The following is a 7,006-nucleotide window of genomic DNA, read 5'->3' as shown; positions in this document are numbered from 1 at the left end:
AATCCACTAAAACTTCCCATGGATAATGCACCCATCTAAAAAACTGTGTCAGGATGAAAAAAAAAATAGGAGCTAAACAACTTCCTGTCTAAAGAATAAACTGTCTAAAAGGCTAGGAAAAGTTCCCCAAGGCCCTGTATCACCCTAGGAGTGTATTAGAGAGGATTGAATCCAGTGCTGGTGGCTATTAAAGGCAAAGTCTTGATGAAGTCTGACTCTTCATAGGATCCAGAATATATTTCCTTTAAGTAAACATTTGGGTCCTACTCATTTCTTTCCTTAGGAATATCAGGAATAATGTGTCATTATTCCCAATGTAGCTGGAGCTGTCCCCAGTGAGCCAGAAAAATGGTCTTGCCTCAAGAAAGATTCTGAGTTTTCTCCCACTGTTTGTAAGTTGTCTTCTCTATTTACTTGCACAAACCCCTGTGGAGCCCTGAGTATGGTCTGTCTGTGGCACACTCACGACATCTTCCTGAAATGAATCAGGATAACTCCCTCCTTCCTTTTATGAGCATGTTGATGCTTTTGATCCATGTTGGGTGTTTTTTGCTGTTCCCAACGCAGTGTGTTTGCTCAGATCCCTTCACAACTTGTGAAGTACAGAAATGTGTTTCACTGAATGGTGAAATCATTCATTAATAAGGAGCTGCCCCTTATGAAGGCATCACCAGGTGGAATTAGAGTGTCCTTTGTGCTGAGCCTGTTCACGATGACAAGCCTGACTTGATCTATGTGGTTTGTGAAGGAAAAGCTACCCAAAGCTCTGGCACTTGAGGGTGCAGCTCTGAACTGAGATTTTGCCAGCAGCAGCAGTGAAGCCTCCTCAACAACAGTAATTATGTATGTGATGGGAGGCAGGTAAAGGCTGCTTCTCACTTCCCACCTGAATGATGAAAGAAGTGAGGTATAAAGAGATTAAAAGGAATACCTGAAGATGGGTATCTCCCAAACCCAGCAGAGTCACTCACTGTTCAGTGTTCCTGAAAATTCAGAACAGTCAGGCATGACTTGGGGTGCCCTAAAATATTCTCAACCCAAGACCAGTGAACTGGACTGAGATAAGCATCTGTTCCTGTCTCTCTGAAACTGCATCTTCCAGCACAGCTGCCCCATAGCTGTCACCAAAACAGCAGGACTGCAGGGTGGTCCCATACCATAACTTAATCTTTTTTCAGGAAATTAGACCCAGCAAGGAAAGAGAATCTTCAAGTCAAGGTCTTGGCCCATATTCTCTCGCTGTCCCTGTCTGAAGTCTCTGCCCTACAGTGCGGACAGGAGGCCCACACATCACACACACAGCTGTACATTACCTGGCACAGGCTGGGATTTGGTCACTGTGTAGCTGCAGCAGCAAGGACCTCTGGGAGCGTGGGATAAGGTTCCTTGGGAAAACTGAGCCTCACTATCTCAGCAGTGCTGGTCCTCACCCCTGCCTGATTAAAGTTCCCTCAAAAGGCTGACAGAAGTTATGTGTTGGAGTGAAAGCTCCTCTGGACTCAGGCCCAGAGGGAAGCCAAAGCACAGGGGTTGAATTAAAACCTTTGGACAAGCTGAGATACATGAAGCCACACCAAAGTGAAATAGAAATACAGATTTTTTAACTTTTAGTAGAAATATATGCTACGTGTCTTAAACATTAAAAAGCTGTAGCAGAGACCTTAAACACAGTTCTTACTGCAGCAGAGTTACCTTTTCACAGAACTCTTTAGTTTAGACAAAATATAGATAGAATTATACTGTTCACATTTTTTAGATAGAGTGTTCACATAAACAATAAGAGCTGATAGAAACTGTATACACAAATCTGTGTAATACCTGTGTAACACTAGTGTAAGGCTTACGACTGGTAGAATTAGACCAGGATAGGTTAAGAAAAAGAAAACTAGAATCATGTGTTAATCTTATTGGTTAATTAGCAAATATAATCCACACTTCTGTAAGAAAAGATAGAGAGCATATGGAAGAAGAAGCTGTTTTCTGCCTGCTGTTTGCTGTTACTGCTTGCCTTTATCATGTAACCCCCTTCGAACTCTGCCTTCAAGAAAGCTATGAGACTATGAAATAAAGAACTTAGCAGAACAGCAGCCTCCTCTGCTCTATTGCCCTGGTCTGAGAAGGAAGGGTAACCCATCCAAGCTCAACAGTTATGGACACATTTTTCACTGCAGGAGCAAAGGGCAGCACAGTGCCAGGGGTGAAAGCAAGAGTCAGCAGTTTCTCTCCTGGCACACCACAGCTGGTTGTCTCAATAATGGTAGAGCTTTACTGGGTAGGAGACATCAGAGTCTTCTCAAAGATGATCTCAGAATGCAAAATGAACAGGATCCCAGGACCTGGGATCCATGATAAATTCCACTAATTTCTCCCAAAGCACTGGTTTTTCAATATTGCCTCCTACAAACTAATTAAATACATATTTTTAAGAGATAGCCACCAGAACAAGCCACTCCTTGCACTCATATCTTCCCCTGGAGATGCAATGAGCAACAGGAGAGCTTGTCTGGGAAATACAGAACACATCTGAATCCCTCCAGAGTCTTGCTCATTCTCCTGCTCTGCAGTGTCTGTGAAAACAAGGAGGCTCAGTTGTGCTGTCCAGTGTCATGTCTGAGGGATGTCTGGGATGCTGACAGTGTTGCAGCAGTGCTGTACCATCAGAGCACAGGTAGGGGAGAAATGGGCCAGCTTCCCTTTCAGTGGGAGCTGCTGGCTTACACCACACTGCTGCTCTGGGACAAGTACTGGAATGCCACCCCAGCAAGGAGGCACTTAGCTTGAAAACAATAACCAGCTCCCACTGTCAAGTATAAAAGGTGCAATCCTAGTCTCAGATGTTAATCTGGTTTCAAACAGCAACTGAGTGGAGGATCAAGTACCCTGACACAGCGACATTCAGCACAACTCTATCTCCTGGTGTTTTGAGTCCTCTCTTTCCACTGACGGGGAGAACATCAAAGCTTTAACATCTGCACCTCCTGCCTGGTATCTGTCTACTGTCTCTCTCCACTCCTCTCCCTGTTCCCAGTCCATTTTGAGCTGAAATCCTTGCCTTATCACATTCAGCAGTTGTCTGATGATTGCAGGAATTAAAGGAACTTGGAGCTGTATCTTGGCGTGCATGACCACATTTCTAAATGTCTGCAAGTCTCTGTCAAGCTGAACTCGGTGCCAGGGTCTCTTTTCATATAATACCTTGGAGTGACTTGGCGTATTCATCACTCTGGAGTGTCCCTGAACAGACCCAGAGTAGCACAGTTTGCATGGAGAGACACAGTCAAGCTGCCTCCAGCCTTCAGAGATCCACAGTCCTAGAGAGGTTTTGTGGACTGTGAAGTAGGATGGCAACCAGGAATGAAGTCCCATACCCATGCTTCCTTCCAACAAGCACTGACTTGTTTATACAGTCCTCTCTGATAATATAGTGTTGGAAAGTCCCAGCCAAAATAATTTCCTTGTCACACTGTAGGGCTGCACCTGTTTGTTAATGCCCAAAGGCATCTATCTCATATTTATTAGCACAATGACCCGTGAATGGAAGGAATGAGCCCTGTATAGCATTGTGGTGACCATGAAACTCAAATAGTCTTAGATGTTATAAAAGGGCTACAGAGATCCAAGAGACATTTTATTAACCCAGCAGGTTGAGCTACCCCAATGCCTACAGTACAACAGAGATAAGGATTTTAAAATCAAATAGACTGATAAGAGTGCACGCCCTTGTAACCCTGGCTTTAAAACATCAAATCTGCACTGCGTTACAGTCACTGCAACAACAACGGTATATTAAATTCTGTTTAGGAACCTCATTTTTAACTTGCTTTCATAGATGACCGGTTATCTGAATGCAGAGCTGAAGAATTTTTGCCACAGGATTAGTTTTTAAGTGGGCACAGGGAAAGGTGTGCATGCAAGAAAGAAGATTATTAATTTATTTCTCCTAAAATGGTGCAGGGTACCAGAAATATCAGAATATGTGGGAGTGTGACCAGACCTGATGAGAACAATGTAACAAAGGGGAGATACGTGCTGAGAAACAGAAAGCAGCTGCTCATTCATCCGTGGAATGGCCCCATAAGGATCCAAGGGGAATCTATGACTTGAAAGAGAACTTGAAGAGACAAAACAGTAATGAGTGCACTGGAAGGAACAAGGAGTTTCTGCCCCAGCTCTTCCATTTGACAGAACACCTGTGTAGCTGCTGCCATGACTGTTAGGGCTTGTTAATGAGAAGTCTCAACAAGAGAAAGAAAAGCTGCTGAAAAATTCCAGGCACTGTCACCACTAAAAACCCTCCCACACCTGGATTTACAAACCACTACTTTTTTGAGAGTCTGGAATAAATATTTACCCCTGAGAATTCAAAATTTGCTTTTCTCTGAGTATTTAGCAGCACTTTCCACATAAGGTCTTCCTCCTAGATCCCCAGCTGATGGCAACACAATTATTGTAAGGCAGTGTGTTCAATGACAATGCTTTTTGCTGCTGCAGCACAGATGACAGGTTTTACAAGCCTCTGGGTGCTGTACTTGTCCTGTCTCACAGAAGAGGAAAGCAAGGCTCAGCAGTCTAAGATCAGCTCATCTGGGATTTAACAAAACTGGAAGAGAGAACTAACTGAAAAGAACTGTACTTTATATCCACAAGGAAGTATAATGTAAGTGCTGTTCTTCAAGGAAAAGTGGAAGGTTGCCTGAACAGGAGCTACACAGGACAGTGAGAAGAAAGTGACTGCTGCACTCACAACAGGGATGGGGAGCGCAGAAACGTGAAGGCAGCACAAGAAATAGTCCTGAGGTTGACTCAGAGAATTTGTGAGGCACCAGGTTCCTGAGGAAAGGCAGGTTTGGACATGATCACTGTGGCCTCCTGTCACTTGTGTCCCTCTGTCCTAGAGAACCATGGTCATGCTGTGAACATACCCAGAGCTGCACACACAAGGCAACACCCACAAGGTGAAAAGTGAAAAACTCCACATTGGTGGAAACTTCTGCCTCATAATTATTTTCACCCGTGAGGGCTTGAACAATGCTGCAAATGCTGCTGCTTTTACTGGTGTAGAAACAGCCATGGATGAGTCAGAACATGGAAATAGCTCAGCTGACAGTGAAACAAAGACCCTGGTCTGCCATAGTGTAGAAGTAGTCACTGTGTTTGGAAAGAGTAGTTCCCAGCTGTGCATTCCACTATACAGAGCAACTGTTCAGAGAACCTAACATTTCTGTAGAACCTTGTTACCTCCTTCAGCCCTTTTGTTCCCTGCAAAACTTCCTTCCAAAGACACTTTCTTCCAAACCAGCACATTCCTTTCCCTTTTTCAGTGTACTTGCAGGGCTTTTTCCCCACTCTGCTTAAATTATTTATTTAATCAGCTCATTTTTCTTCTGCTTTTCTACCCAGTACACACAGGGAATGACAAACTTGAATATTACTTGGCACTCTGGACGGGACTTGATGATGGATTTCTTGGACTGCTTGGCACATCTCCGCTGCCAGATGAAGTACATGTGGTTGCAGTTGGAAAGGATCCCAAACGTCCTCTCAGAGGCTGGTGGTTTCTCATACACCACTTCCATACAGATGCTGCACACCTTGGCCTGACTGTCCTGGAAAGCAAAGGCCTTCTCCATGTCGAGCTCAAATGTTGCCATGCACATCATCTTGTGAGCTTTCCTCTCTTCTTGGTTGGAAGGTTGAAGCACTTGCAGCCCACATAGCTCACCCATGACCTTGTGGAGGTACAGGCAGCACTCTCCCAAGTGCCACATTCCCTCCAACATGTACAGACACAGCTGCTCCCTGTCACCACAGGAGCTCCCAGCGACCGGATCTTCCAGTCCACTGCAAAGTGCTTCCAAGTAGTAATGGGGTTTCACTTCCTGATTTTTATTTTGGTCACTGCACCACACCACAACCCTGAGGGCACCACGCCTCTGCTGCTCTTCATTCAAGCCACAGATTTCTGTCCCTGAGCGCCCTCTTCTTCTGCTTGCTCCGTGTGGTGGTGGGCCCACGCTCAGGGGCTGTGGGGGACTGCCAGGGGCAGCACAGTGGCTGTGGCTCCCCCCAGGGCTGTGAGCCTCATGTGATCACACCTGTACCAAGCGCTGTAGGCACACTGTCCCTTCTGGTAGTACTTGAAGACAGTGGAGGATTTGCTTGTAGGCAAATCATGTGAGAACAGACACTTGTTTCCCTCCCAACGTGCTCTCTGCACACAGTACCTGCACATCACCTGCTCCGTGCTCATCGTGGCAGCGCAGTCCCTGGCCCCTGGCTGTTGAATACGGAGTCCAGAGTACAGCAGCAAGAACAACCAGAGGTGCAGCAAATGAGACCTGCAAGGAGGCACAGAAAAAAGTGACTTGATTTAGTCTGGGGGAAGAGGTGCATGATAATACCTTTCATATAGGTAAAACTGCAGTATAAAAGGTAATAAACTATTATCTGTGTCTGCCAGGAGACAAGAAGTGATAGGTTGCAGTAAGGGAGATTTGGTTACAATTAAGAAGGGCTCACATTAGACTGTGTGGGAAGCAGATGAAACCACCATCATATGAGCCTTGGAAGAGGTGAGACACCCTGTGATCAGGAATGGTTTAGCTAAAGAAGTTCCATCTCCCTCACATTTATTTCCTATGATCTTTTCTTATACTATGCACATGATGAAAATACACCAGAACCTCTCCCCACTCTCTGGGAGATGTGTGAGCAGTGCTTTAATAGCTGTGTCTCAGAGAGAAGCTCTTGCTGGGCTGTTCTAGCTGCTTGGGTTGCAGTGACATTAGCACATGTCCTTTTAATGACATAATTAGAAAAACCAGGATTCCAAATGAACTGGAATATTATACTGGGTATTAGCAACTCAGCTCTCACTGATTTTACATGAAGCCAGTTGGAATTTCACACAACAGACTGCAGTGCCAGGCAGACCTTACAAAGACTGTAATAAGACATCTTTGCCACTGTAGCAATCTCATGTTGCTGCACTCCTTGAAGCAACAGA

General features: G+C 45.0%; 1 pseudogene; it reads right to left on the bottom strand.

Annotated features, from left to right (window-relative positions):
- Positions 1-2,929: 2,929 nt before the first annotated feature.
- LOC108445158 lies at positions 2,930-6,713 on the bottom strand (annotated as a pseudogene).
- Between the last annotated feature and the right edge of the window lie 293 nt (positions 6,714-7,006).

Source organism: Corvus brachyrhynchos, unplaced genomic scaffold (assembly GCF_000691975.1).
Source record: "Corvus brachyrhynchos isolate BGI_N302 unplaced genomic scaffold, ASM69197v1 scaffold21, whole genome shotgun sequence".
In the NCBI taxonomy this organism is placed as follows: Eukaryota; Metazoa; Chordata; class Aves; order Passeriformes; family Corvidae; genus Corvus; species Corvus brachyrhynchos.
The sequence above is the reverse complement of the archived record's forward strand: the minus strand, read 5'-3'. Positions and strand labels throughout refer to the sequence as shown.